The sequence below is a fragment of the Papaver somniferum genome, chromosome 6 (genome assembly GCF_003573695.1).
Source record: "Papaver somniferum cultivar HN1 chromosome 6, ASM357369v1, whole genome shotgun sequence".
In the NCBI taxonomy this organism is placed as follows: Eukaryota; Viridiplantae; Streptophyta; class Magnoliopsida; order Ranunculales; family Papaveraceae; genus Papaver; species Papaver somniferum.
Window position 1 is genome coordinate 77316592 of NC_039363.1, and position 14792 is coordinate 77331383.

General features: G+C 36.0%; 2 long non-coding RNA genes across 2 annotated transcripts; both read right to left on the bottom strand.

The window, feature by feature from the left end:
- Positions 1-5415: 5415 nt before the first annotated feature.
- LOC113285775 lies at positions 5416-7885 on the bottom strand. Its single transcript, XR_003328931.1, has 4 exons — positions 7738-7885; positions 7579-7639; positions 7180-7248; positions 5416-6232 (listed from the first exon to the last, which is right to left on the bottom strand). It is a non-coding gene; the product is annotated as an uncharacterized LOC113285775 (long non-coding RNA).
- A 1340-nt stretch (positions 7886-9225) lies between these two features.
- On the bottom strand, positions 9226-12194 carry LOC113285776. Its single transcript, XR_003328932.1, has 3 exons — positions 12069-12194; positions 10690-11293; positions 9226-10425 (listed from the first exon to the last, which is right to left on the bottom strand). It is a non-coding gene; the product is annotated as an uncharacterized LOC113285776 (long non-coding RNA).
- Positions 12195-14792: the final 2598 nt, after the last annotated feature.

Below are 14792 nucleotides of genomic sequence, written 5' to 3' on the forward strand. Positions count from 1 at the left end.
GAAAGGCCGACATGGTATGGCGCGCCAAGGTGGTTGGCATGCCATTGGTACATGTGGCATGGCATGCCTTGGCGCGGTTTGGAGTGGCCAAAACTAGGGTTTTGGGCCAAAGGTTACGGCTACGATTTGCATCTAGGATGGAAGGGTGGCCATTGATCGTAGCACGCCTTCGTTTTGGTAGCCGCATAGGGAAGGCCGGCATGATATGGCGCGGCAAGGTGGTTGGCATGCCCTTGGCACATGTGGCATGACATGCCTTGGCGCGGTTTGGAGTGGTGGGGTCAAGGATTTGGCATGCCATTGGCGCATGGTGCAGCTAGCATGATTGGGACCAAGGAAAGGTGCGGTTAGCTTGGCATAGTGAGGTCAAGGGTTTGGCACGGACGGCTTGGCATGGTGGGGCCAAGGCAAGGTGCGGTTGGCTTGGCATGGTGGGGCCAAGGGTTTGGCATGCCATTGGTGCATGGTGCAGATAGCATGGTTGGGGCCAAGGCAAGGTGTGTTTGGCTTGGCATGGTGGGGCCAAGGGTTTGGCATGCCATTGGCGCATGGTGCGGCTAGCATGGTTGGCATGCCTTGGCGCGGAGATGTGGCTGGCATGGTTTTCCATTGGTACAGTGGTGCGGCTGGCATGGTTGGCATGCCTTGGCGCGGTAGACGTGGCTGGCATGGTTTGCCATTGGCACAGTGGTGCGGCTGGCATGGTTGGCATGCCTTGGCGCGGAGATGTGGCTGGCATGGTTTTCCATTGGCACAACGGTGCGGATGGCATGGTTGGCATGTCTTGGCGCGGAGATGTGGCTTGCATGGTTTGCCATTGGCACAGTGGTGTGGCTGGCATGGTTGGCATTCCTTGGCGCAGAGATGTGGCTGGCATGGTTAGCCATAGGCACAGTGGTGCAGCTAGCATGGTCGGCATGTCTTGGCGCGGTAGCATGAGAATTAGGGTTTGGCATAGATGGTATCGGTCAATGTTAAGGGTTCTGTCGTGGAACATGACACGTAAAAAAAAAAGGTACCCTTGTAATTCTTACGTAGGCATGCTGATCGATTCAATAAATGTGTTAATGGTCATAGTGACGTCATGTCAGATGTGCGGTTTTACGATTTTAACCCTAAGCTAAAAACCACCATCAGTAATATGACATCGACATAATCGTATGAATGCTATTGTGATTATGTGTAGGGGTAAAGATGAAGATTTCATCCTAGGAAGAATGTTTACATTTTTTTTAAAGGAAGTACATTCATGAACTTGTTTTATGAATCGAAAGGGAAATCGCCAGGCTTATTGGTATTGTTATTCATTGCATATCTTTGGATTACCAATATGTGTGAGTTAGTAGAACCGATCATAATTTGTTATGTATCTTGGTATAACTAATCACAGTGCCTGACTTATGATTTGGTATGACTAGTTTTTATTAATTAGTGGAACCGATCCTAAGTAATCACCTGAGATGGTATGATTGATATTTGTAATTGGTGTGACCGATCACAAAAGAATTGTGTAATCGATCCTTGTAATTGGTGTAAACGGTCCTAGTAATTGGTGTAACCGATCCTAGTGACTTGTATAACTGATCACAAGCTATACGATGAGTATATGGTAAGCGGTCCTGGTAATTGACGTAACCGATCCGGGTAACTGACGTAACCGGTCCTGGTAACTTGTGTGTTCGATCACAAGTAAACCATATTAAGGTAGAACCGATCATTGTGATTGGTAGAACCGATTCAACCCATGATTGTGATTTGATATTTGATCAATCACATAGTTGTCTCGGAATACAAATGAATTCTAAACTTGTTTAGAAGTGTGGTATAATCGATTCCAAGATTGTAAATATAAAAGAGGATTTACAAAGAAAAGATGTCAACATACTTTGAACACGAACAGTAACTCTTATATTTTATTGTTCAAAGATATTCCTTAACAACTCAACGAGATCCCGGTCCGAAATAAATTAAGAATCTTTTAATTAAGGTTCTTAGTTTTATATGCTTTAATTACCAGCAATTAAATGCATATCTCTAGAAAATAAAAATTAGTAATGTGCATTTACTGATTGGAGATTTTCTATTGAGATATTTCGGAAATATTGGACAAAGCATTTCCAGGAATTATGAAAACCGATTTTGGGAATTTATTGCATATCTTGAGAATATTCGGTTTTGGAAATTCCTTAGTGTCCAAACATCATTGGTCTATAAATACCTAAGTTTGTATCTCTTGCAAACTATCCTAAGAGCCAGGCAAACTTCGTCTTTTTGTTGTTTCTGGTTGAGCCGTTTATCCAGAGAGGAAAGTACCCTGATTAGGCGAAATCTCTTACGACCGCTCGTTTAAAGACTTTTGTGGGATCAAGAAGCTCTACGAGTACCGTTGGTGGGAAACTAGATAATTGCAGTTTATTAGTTTTCGATTGATTTGATTGACTAACGGTTGTTGAACTTTGATTGCACCTAGTTTGTTTATTCTTGAGAATCTTCTCTTCTGATATAAGATTCACTCAAACTAGATCGAAGTTTCGATGGGATCTTTAGAACTGTTTTTAGATCTAGAGACATCTTGTGATAATCCATTGTTAACAGACTCCGTTCTGTGTGTGATTGATCACAAGAGATTCAAGTGGTGTTGTGCATGTTTAACTGAAGATTAAAGAAGATTTGAAGACGAAGAAGATTTCTTATTGGTTTCTCATATCTCTGTGTAGCACAAACCTTGATCGGATGGGATCCAACTAGAACCGAATTTATTCGATTGATTAGTTGTGTGATATCGGTAACATCTAATAGTTCCCTTGAGTTCTATTTCGATTGTTACAAATCCGAATCTTATTACTTAGATAATAGAGATTAGATTGATCTAACCAGGCAAAGGAGTTTATTAGAATAAACGGAAGAGCCTTTGCATATGACTTGAGATATCTTTATCTTAAAGAATCAATAGAGTTATTACCAAACAGATTTGTTGTTCTTTACTGTTTGGAATACGATCCAAAGGAATTGTTCCAGTGCGTGCACTTATCGAATGTCGGAAGCGCAGGGATACTGAAAAAACTAAGTGAACTAAGTTTAGTTGTTTGGTCTCAACTATACGAAGTCGGTTTAGATTTTGTACAGCGGCTTAATTCTGAAAGTATTCAATTATGGACTAGGTCCCGGGGTTTTTCTGCATTTTCGGTTTCCTTGTTAACAAATTCTTGTTGTGTCATTTAATTTATTTTCTGCAATTATAATTGTTTATTATAATTTAAATTAAATTACACAAACGTTAATTTCATATTACTTGATAGTGATCCTATAGAGTTTGGTTAAGTCCAAACCTATTATCAAGTAATCACACTTTGATTGTTGTATTGTCTCGATCTCGTATCCACAGACGATCACAGTAAGTGTGAATAACGATTTGTCGTATTGTCTCGACTTTGTCCGTAGAAAATCACTTTCGATAAGAGGACTTATAAGTGGATATTCTAAAGATTGTTGTGTATTTGGGTACCCTTGTCTTTTCAATTGGTATCAGAGTAGGAAAACACGAAAAGATATAACAATCTGTGTTTGGTGCGATCCAACCTATAAGAATTGAATCTATGTCTGATTCAGTTAAGGTACCACCAAGATTTAATGGGACAAATTACCCATTTTGGAAATATGCTATGAGAACTTTTATTCAATCCCGAGATTTTAATACTTGGATATTAATCGAAGACGGATATGAGCGACCAAAGAATAATTTTGATGCTCTTGCAAAACAGAATTCTGATGCTCTGAATGCCATTATACATGCAGTAAGTGATGATCTTCTATATCATGTTCTGTCATGTGAAACTTCTAAGGAGGCATGGGATACTCTTGAGACTGTATTTGAAGAAAATAATTTCGAAATAGAAACACGTCTTCTATCTCTTTCTTATGAATGGGAATTCCTTAAAATGGATGATAACGATACCTTCGGAAGTTTAACTCTAAACTTTCTGAGATTGTCAATGCTTCTTTCTCTCTTGGAAAGGCTATACCTGAAAAGGAAATAGTATGCAAGATTCTCAGATCGTTACCATCCAGATACGAGTCTAAGAAACATGTCATAATAGAAGCCAATGATCTTTCTATACTTTCTCGAAGCTCTCTTGTAGGAAAGTTAAAGATCTTTGACAAAAAAAACTCAGCTGAAAAACCAAAATATTAGATATGATGTCTCAGCTAATATAAGTCAATCTTCGAAAGAAATATGTATGGACCAGACTGAGAAACGTTGTCAAGAGGATGAAATACTTGTTTAAAAGGAGCTTAACTCAATAATTGTACTCCTTACACAACGGATTAAGGATGCTTTATTGAAAGATAATTCTAATCCTAATACATTATCTTTTCATCACGAAAAAGGTAATGAAGAAATCTAATGTTTCAAAAGTCGTCGATTCAGACATATGGCAAAACATTGTTCTAGCAGAAAAGCTCAGAAGTGCAACAAGGCTTACATCTCTACCCTTGATGATATCCCGGAGGAAAAACCCTATGAAGGAGTATCTAGCTGCAATGCACTTCTTGCCAAATCTAACAATGATGTATCTTGTGAGTCTAATCAACTCCTAAAGAACTGTTTAGAAAAACTTGAGTTGGGAATCAAGGAAAATCTAAGATTAAGTCTAGAACTTGAAAATCTTATGAAACCCCTGTCAAACAAAACGGAAGAGGTAAAATCTGAGCAAGAAAAATTGGTAGACAAATCAAAAAGGTCAGAAGCAAATTCTTCTGATAATATGTTAAGTTCTTTATGTGGAGAAAACAACCACACTGCAATCTTCCATGGAAATCTCCAACAAAATAAATTCTAAACTTCGCAAGGGCATAAAGATTTTGAAGGTTGATGAGTTTATTAGATCTCAAAAAGAAGTTGCAGACTCTTGCAATAACAAGATAAAGAAAGAACACAAAGAAACACAATCTATTGTGTTTATAAATCATCTTAAGGATGTCTTTGTTACCGCTGGTGAGATTAATCCTCACCTCAACACACACTGATTGTGTTTAAAAATGCATCCTCACTTGTTGCCCAATTTTTGTTTGTGAGGAGGCATAAAACTACGCAGGATGTGCAAATCTGTTCTTTAGGTAATAATAATCTCATAATCGATATCTTTTATTTTTGGGATAAATATATTCGGTTTCCATAAACCAAACTATATCACCCCTTGATTTTCTCATATCTTATACTAGGATATAACCCGTGTCGTAACGGCACGGGTTTTTGATTATTATTGTTTGAGGAATTTATTTATATGACCCTGAAAATCTTAGTCCTTAATATGGCCATAAATTATTTTTTCCAAGAATGTGACCAAAAAATTAGTTACTGTAGTTTTGAAACTGGAAATGCTATAAATATCCTCCATTTCTATTGACCTTGCACAAATACTCTCAAGGGGTAAAGAATGATTTTTTTGGAGTCAACTTGAGAAAGGTGGTTTACTATTAGATCACAAACATCAAAAGATTAATGATCTTTAAGTTTTTGCTATCAAAAGATAATAATAATAGGTTTTCATCAAATGTGATCTATGGTATCATTGGTATGTGATCTAAAGCATGTATTGTCGTAGTGTACCCCAAATTGCTCCCAAGAAAAATGCACTGAATGACTTCCAGGAACGATTTTCTCTCTCGCAGTTTGCAGATTTCCTATCTTTCTATTTTGCATACTAATATAACATGCATGCGCGATGCGCCTGCCTTATTTTTCCATATCAATTTGACTTTTTTATTCTTTGGATCAATAGTACGCAGCTATATTTCCGCCGTGGACAATCAATTAACCAATGTAACCTAAGAATCTTTTAAATGTTACACAGCTAACTGACTATTGCAGAACCCCCCAAAATAGATACAACACGGACCTTAAATCGAAACCAATGGGTTCAATTCCACTTGGCATTTCTTATAACAGATAAACCTGATAAGACCTGATTTCTTCCTTAAAAATCCTGGCCCCTCTCTATAGAGCAAGTATGGTTGCCATGGTTGAAGTATAGAAAATCTCGACCATATAAGGAATTGTGTGAAAAATGTGAGTTTTCAAGGGGGGAGTTTTGTCACATCAGTGTCTGCCTCAATCTTATCCGGAATTCTGCATACCTGATTCGCATTCACTTGAAGGTGCACAAAAATCAGTTTGGACTTCAGTATGTTCGTCCAAGGATTTTATCTGTTACTCCGTGAAATTCAGTTCCTGCAAAATTTGACATTTCCAAAGTAACTAACAGAATTGAAGCCAAATTTAAGGACCGTTGTACCATATATCAAGATTTATTAACCAATGTCAGATTGGCTTCGTCGAAATAGCATCATATTATTGAGAAAAGTAGAAAACGATTCATAAACCCTTTTAACGTGAGTTCAAGTCCAAACTCCAGAGTCATCGAATATGTCAATGTAAAACCTCGTTATTGGCATATAAGGCATGTAAGCTGTCCAGCAGAACACTGTCTCAAAAGTATATAGGTGAGTATCTAATAGTCGAAGTATAAATGCATGTTATTGAGTTTGTTTCTGGTAATTTTTGTACTTTTAAGCGGCGGACTTCTTCGAGAAGCCATGAAAACTTATAAAACGGACATAACATCTAAAACAAGATCTATATCAAAAACTTTGAGTTTTAAACAGTAACAAAACTGCTTAGAGTCTTTATACGCGGAATTCTACCGAATGACAGGAGATTCTACTTAAAACAAATGATGTAACACATTCGTCTTGCTTAGAGTCTTTATAAGCAGAATTCTACCGAATGACAGGAGATTCTACTTAAAACAAATGATGTAACACATTCGTCCCATTTCAGCGATCAACTAATCAATTTTTCGAATCAGTTTAATCTAGAAATACAATCGCATCCACTAAATTCAATTTATCCCACATCAATATCTAAAATAACATTTCCTGAACTGACATAATAAATACTTTAAGCATAAACATATGTACATTTGAGATGGAAGATTAAGGTGCAATCTTACCCAATTGGGGTCTGGGTCAGTTCAAAATCAAATCTGAAATTGTATTCTAGTTTTTACTAATCCTAAATTTCACCTTAAACTAAGAAATCCCAAACAAAATTGCCCGAAATTTTAGTTCTTTACCAACAATCCGTTTAGGTATTATGAAATTGCAACAACACAATACCTTAAAGATAGAATCTCAATCATCACAATCACTCACAATAAACTCCATTAACCCCTTGTTGTAGCCTCCCTGCAATACAGCAAACATCACACAAAACTGAAATGTTTACCTTCATCTCCCATAAACAAATCATAATTTCACAACTACAACAAACCCATTAATCATTCCTAAAGATGAACCCACCGAAATAAAACCCCAAATTTAGAAATAAAATTCACAAATACAATTCGGTTTATCTGATTTGAAATTTACCGAGAAGGGAAACCGGAATTAAGAATCACAGAACACAGTTGTCTGACCGGAATTTCAATTTTGGTACCCAATTTATATGATTTGAAAATCGGTGACTTGAATTCCCAAATCTAAATGAATTAGGTTATAGTTAGGAATTTGACCAACCTCTGATGTTAAAGTCTTAGATTTCCGTAGAATGAGAAATGGACAACAATTGCAATGGTTGCTGAAATAGGGAAAGCAAAATTCGAAATTTAGGTCAAAATCATAAGTTGAAAATCGGCGATTGATATATTGTCGAAATTAGAGAAGAAGCAGACGAACCTATATTCAAGTCTTATGTTAAGACACTGATTTTCCGTAGCATTTGTTCTTCTTTCACGGTGGAGGTGTTTTTCAGAAGAAAAGAAAAGAGATGGAGACAAGAGACGAAAGACGAACGACGAAACAAAACTGGTTTCTATTCGAAGTAAAGTTACATCTGTATCCTCTGTTGCACAGTTTCGATGGTAGAGATCAACGAGGGTAGTTCCGTAACTAAGGATGGCCACGGTACAAAAAACCCTCTTTTCTTTATATTAGTAAGATGGATTGGCGGACGCCAATCTCTTGGTCTAGATTAGCCGCCATCTTCCTTCGAAATTCCAATATCATCCTCTCATTCTCCTCTATTGGTACTGCGACACCCTCCATGTGACATATGTTCTTCCGTTCTTCACGGTGTTCCCATCCGTTCTTTATCAGTTGGGTAATACTTGCATCCCATTCCTGTTTTGTCCTTCCAAGCGGGTGCCTAAATTTAAACTCTGGGAATAGGATCCTTCTCTTGTCCTCATTTCGATGTGTTACTTCGAGATACTTAAATGTATCTGAGTTCATTGCATATTAATTCCGCCCCCATATACCTGCTTCAGCGTGTTTTTTGTTCCTATTGAGATGACTCGCTTCTCAAATTAGGACGTGTCATTGTGTTAATTGTTTGGTAGCCTGCCAAGACAAAACGAAAGAAAGGTATCAATCTATGTCCTAAATGTTTGTTCCCGTACTTGCTTAATTAGCTAGCGTGCTAACAGGCGTCTCAATGGATGTAACTTAACCTCCACTCAGGGTTACGCTATTTTTTATTATTTCCTAGGATGCCAGATATAAGTGGATATTCACGTTTAGAAATTTTGATGCAAGACCGGTTGTAGTCTTACGTCTTCAATCAGTAGTGTATTAGAGTTTTTATCGGTACCTTCGAGCGCATGACTTGGAGTGGTGTTTTTTTTTTTTGTCTTCCTGTAAGGTCAGATTGTAAACCCTAGTCAGTAATTCTGCGAATTTTTCGCGAATCTAAACGACCAATCGAACAACGAACCGTTGACCGATTTTATGACCGAATCCGACTTATCCGAATCCGTATAATTCACGTATGTATGTTATCTCGAACTTGTCTCCGTACCCCGAATTGCTAACTAAATTTGCTTGTGTCATTGATATAATACTTTGACAACATAATTTTCTTAATGAATTGTTAAAGTTTAATGACACCAAAATCAAAACAAAAGTCTTTGAAGTATAAGGCAGCCATAGTTAGGCCAATACACAAATTTCGAATCCAACAAAAACAAAAGTAGAGTCCATACAATCCATTTTTTACACCAAAATCCGGGTTGGTATTTTTTTGTCCCCGTGATTGATTTGTTTATTGTTTCATTATCTGGGAAGTGGGAACTGCCTCCTGGTTGATGACGATGATGTCTTTTTTTTTAGCAGAAAGATTAAGCTTGTATTAAAGAAAAAGGAGTGTTACATGTGATAGAGCTCCTACCACATGACTCACATTACAACAATATATATTCTAACACACTCTACACTCTGCAATCGAAAATTACTTTCCAATGAGTGATTAGATCCCTGAAAGTGTCAAATTTGAACCAACCTTCAGCTGCCCCCCATTTATAAATTGTTTCTTTAACTTCATTGATGATTGTTGCTGAGGATCTGGGTCTTTTACCTGCTATGGTTCTCCTGTTTCTTTCGTTCCAAAGCTCCCATGAAATGACAAAAGCAATCAATGGCCAAATCTTTCGCTTCTATTTCTTCCTCTTCTGAACTTCCAAGCTTGCAGAAGGGATGTTATATCTCTAGTTTGAGCTCATCTCACATTATATCCATTTAAGAAATAATTCCAGATTTGTACTGAGAATGGGCAGTGTATTAATAAGTGACTTACTATTTCATCTTCTATGGAGCATAATGAGCAGATTGGGTTGTTTATGTTACATCCTCTTCTATTTAGATTGTTTGTTGTAGGTATAGCATTTTGAGCTGCATACCATAGAAATATTTGGACTTTAGGTGGAACATTCTTAATCTAGATGCATGAATATGGAACTTGAGATGATGGAGTATTAGCTCTCTCTATAAGCCAGTTGTAGCAGGTTTTTGTGGAGAAACCATTTGAGCCTGTGCATTGTATTGAATCTACAGTGTCTGTAAAATCTGGAGGTGATGACGATGATGTCAATGATACCCGTGGAATGAAAAAAAAATCTCCCTGCTTATCTCCTGTTAAGATCTCAATCAATAAGAGAATTCCCCATGGAGTCAATGTTGCTTATAGTACATGAGGTGCACATCACTCTACCCTTATTCTGAGGTTTCACATCCTATTCATCCGTGCAACATTCCGAAGAATCATCGCCGGGTGGTTTCATGGCATTCAAACACTCACTTGGACACCCTGTATTTCCTATCGGACCCTTTTCAAAGTTCTTTGCCATTTTATCTGCTGCTAGGTAAGAGTAGTTACGGCCTCTGTACATTTTGAGGATCATCTCATTCATTGCGGCAACGTATTAATTCCTCTGAGACAAAATAATCCTTTCTATCAATTAGCTGGTCGTCAACTATCTATTTTCCTCCGTTCCCGGATAGATTTGTGAAATCAAGTCCTTCAAATATGTGCATCGCTATTCTCTGTATTGCACTTGGCAACTCAACCTTATTCTTCGGGTCTGGCCCAACCTGCCAAATGGAAGTTTTTCACATATAGCATGTTTATTCATCAAACCGTGGGACATTATTTTCGTTCATTAAACTGTGAAAGCGTGAAATCATGAGTACAGCATCATCCATATCTATAACGCTTAGATTTTGGACATTATTTATAGTGATGATCAGATGATGTATCCTTAAGTACGACCCACCAATATAACGTTGGGTTTGCGTGCCTAGCACACATGTAATTGACTTATCTGAGGTAGTAATGGACACTTGTAATGGACTTACCTGTAGCAAGAACTCAGCGAATTCAATATTTTCCGGATTATCATTTCTTAGTCTCGTGTGACTTTAATCCCTCTCCACTGTTTTGAGCTCCTAATAGATGCACCTACCATCTGTCCTCGACCGCCCTTTTCTGATAAGTATAGTGAAGTCGGCGTCATGATTAATTCACCGTTATCAGATGTTGTCGCTATTGGAAACTCAAAAGACTTGGCCAAAAAATGAGTCCATGGACTCTTGCCAAGGTGGCCACCCCCTTGGAAACTGTAAAGTAGAATGCTAAACTATACAAATTTAATAACTTGTGACAATAAAATTTGCATAAAACTAAAAATAGCATTACAGGTGACAATTGAATCTGCATAAAAATTGGGTACAGAAGATTTAAGAGCAACAAAAAGAAGATGCATGAAAAGTGAACAATCACTTGAAAAGCTTATGCCATTTCTACCAAAACAAAGCACACAAATGCAAATATCATGTGGTAGAGCATACTCCCTTTGCTGCTTAGGAGCATAATTTCCTCTATCATCTAGAGAAAACGGGATATTTCCAATGTAATGTTCCTTTTATTAAGCCGTCCAAGCATGTACTTCTGATTGCAAATCTAGATGGTACACACCAAAGTGAACCTTCAGTTTATATCGTGTGAGAAATATACAGTTGAACCAGTTTCATAATTTGCACGATCTTTTATTTGTTGGTAAGCAAATGAAAGGTTACATGACACAAACAAAGACTTAAATCCATTTGTTCGGAAGCTTAAACAGAAAGAAAGATCCAATATACATAAATAAGATATTAGTTCAAAGCTATTCCTCTTTAGGTTGATCCAATATATATATATATATATATTCCTCTTTAGAAAGCTTTAATTAGCAAACGCCTCAATGCACAATCAAATGCAGGGAACTGTCATCAGCTAAACTATCACATGCAAGGCAAGGAAGAATTACATATACGGAAAACCTTTCTCCATGACAATTATCAATTTAAATTTTTTTTAAAAAGATGTCTATTATATTAAATTGAAATCTAAGATATCCTCATTTCATAAAATCACCAAACAGTGTAAAATGTGAAGAGATCTGCTTTAAAGGTTAATACAACATAATGAAGATCAGTTAAAACCCAATCTGATTCAAAACATTAGAAATGGATTTTACTTGGGAAAGATTTAAAAATTATCTCTTGTAAAGAATCTTCTAAACATGTTACAGAACCAAAACTAACTAACTCTTCAAATCAAAATAATCAAAACTGATTGAATCTTAACAAAACTAATAAAAAGTAAATTACTGATTGAACCCAGTGAGACAGAACAATAAATCGGGGAAAAACAAAACAATATTCACAATCAACTAAATAAGAATGACTAATACCTGGGATTAACATAGTTGTGCAATAGAACGACAACCGGGACTTGTTTCGGTTATGGAAGGGATTAGGGTAAAGGCGTTTCATTATTACGATTGGAAAAAAACGGTTTCACAATGAAGTAGAATAATAAATCTCCGATAAATGTTCGTCTAGTTGAAAAAACACATATTAGTAGCTCAATCTGGACGGGTTTTATGCATCTAAAATGTAGATTATCGTACGTATAGAGAACATACTAATGGATCGATCTGGACCGTCTTTTATGTGTCCAAATTGTAGATCACCGTCCATTTGGGAAAACACCATTGTCGTACATATAGAGAACATACTAATGGCTCGATCTGGACCGTCTTTTATGTGTCCAAACTGTAGATCACCGTCCATTGAGAAAACACCATTGTCTCTTATAATATAGACTAGGATATGACCCGCGCCGTAACGGCACGGGGCTATGAATTGTTTTTGGTGTTAGGTTGTATATTATTTAAATTGATTGTCATTTTGTGCTAAAAATAAGTTTAGTGAAATTTATTTTCGAAATTTTGAAAAGTTGAATCAGAGTTGAGAACTCTTCTTTCGTATCCCTAAAAAGTGTTATATTTGCATTAATTCTTGGAACCGCTGATTGTTTTCATAAACCAATATTGATTGTGTTCTTGTATCAATGTATAATTGGCCTGGTTACACATTTGTAATACTCGAACCTGTGGTAAAAAAAACTAATCCGTTGGTTAATATAATTTACGCCGGTCATTTTACGGCCATTAAACATGTAATTTGCATTAAACATGTTTGGGAGATGTTACACTATACTATGAAGCCTCCTTATAAGGAGTATACATTTATGGTTTAAACTAACATCTGAAAAACACCTAGCAAAAAATACACAAAAAGAATAAATATAAAAATGTAAAACATTGAATCCTACGTCATTCCCTTGGATATTAGTAATATGAATCGAATTGAATCTTTCTTAGCGGTGAGAAGTGATGCGCGTGATGAAATTGCATACATCATATGTCCAGTATGCTTTTCCTTGAAAATTAATAACACAAATTTATTGTCTTACTAAATAGTGAAAGACTCACATTAAATAAAGTGGCAGATTCATACATAAGAAATCTCCCCTTTTAATACATGAATCGATAAATGATACATGTGTAGGAGAGTCGTTCTTTGTCAGCATATGCGTTTGAGACCTAAAAGTGAATAAGAGACTCAGTCTAAATACCAATGGTATGAAAAGTTGCAAATGGAACTGATATTACACCAAGATATAAGACCCAAGAGTACATAACAGACCTAAAAAAATCATAATTTTGTAATTGCTAGCACAAAATGAACATGACATTACAACTGAATATTAAAATATTCCCGAATCTACTTCTACTAAGTGTAAGATATTTATAAGAGTTTAGCTAGATAAGTATTAAATGATATGCTTAGAATAAAATATAGGTACGTGATTGATCAAGTATTAGTCATGGTATCTTTAGATGCAAGATCTAGATGGGTTCCTATGCACTAAGCTCTCTTAAACCAAGATAGTCTTTAGAAAACTCGACAATTTTGTCATGGCAATCACATATGTGCATATGAACCACATCTTCTAGCAAAAATTAGACTTGTACCTATCTGGAATACCAAAAAAAAATCATCTGCATCAATGATAAAATACATGGAATGGAAATTTGTGTAGCCCAAACATATAGGTATAATGACGCATCCCACAAAAAGACATTTTGCATCACTGTATTGCTCCCTAAGCCGCTTTCTTCATTGATTAAAAACAATCACCCGAAATTAGAAGATGGTCTGCTAACCATTTTTTGATGTCAACTGCATACATCCATTATTTGACAATGCATGAAGAATTTAAGATACACAAATACTCACTTTGTAAACCATCAAAAGGTTTATAAATATGAAGTGATGTAATTTCAAGGTGATCACATGATACAAAGAATCAGAAGAATAATAAATATAATCAAGAAACTTTATTCCATTTGATACCAAAATTTACACGAATCTAATCCAACTAAGAGTTTGAACTCCCCAACAACATTAGCAATAACAATGAAACCATCATTTTCTTCGTCATTCATTTTCACTCCGTGTAAATCCTCTGTTTTTGGCCTGAAAATGTCAAAGTCTAATTGGACAATTTCTTGTCTATAGAAAATAAAAAATAGAAACAAAGAAAAATTAAATGGTATGGTATTAAAAAAACACTAACATAAGAATAAAAATGAACAGATGGCAATCATATCTGATCAGTATCATTTGACTGCAAATAAAAAAAACAAAATTAAGATAACAAATACAATATTAATGAAAAGAAATAAAGAGAAATCAAACTTCATGAATCCATTGAGGTTAAACAAAAAATTAAAGGGAAAAGCTAACAACAATTATCTCAATCAACCAAAACAATAGTGAATCATACCTTGAGAATAGAGTTATGCAAAGGATAAACATGTGACAAAGGAATTTGATTTTAAAAAGGATTAAGTTAAGGGCATTTAAATTAGAATAAACGAAAAGGTTTGACATTAAATGGGAAGAATAACTCCCAATAAATGAGTGACCAATGCACATTAAAAGTCTATATTCATTATCATAGGTAAAATTAATATGTGAGTTAATCTAGACCTTTCTTTATAAGCCTAAAATATATAGATTGAAAATCTTAAATATGTAGCTCAAGCTGGACCATTTTTTATATG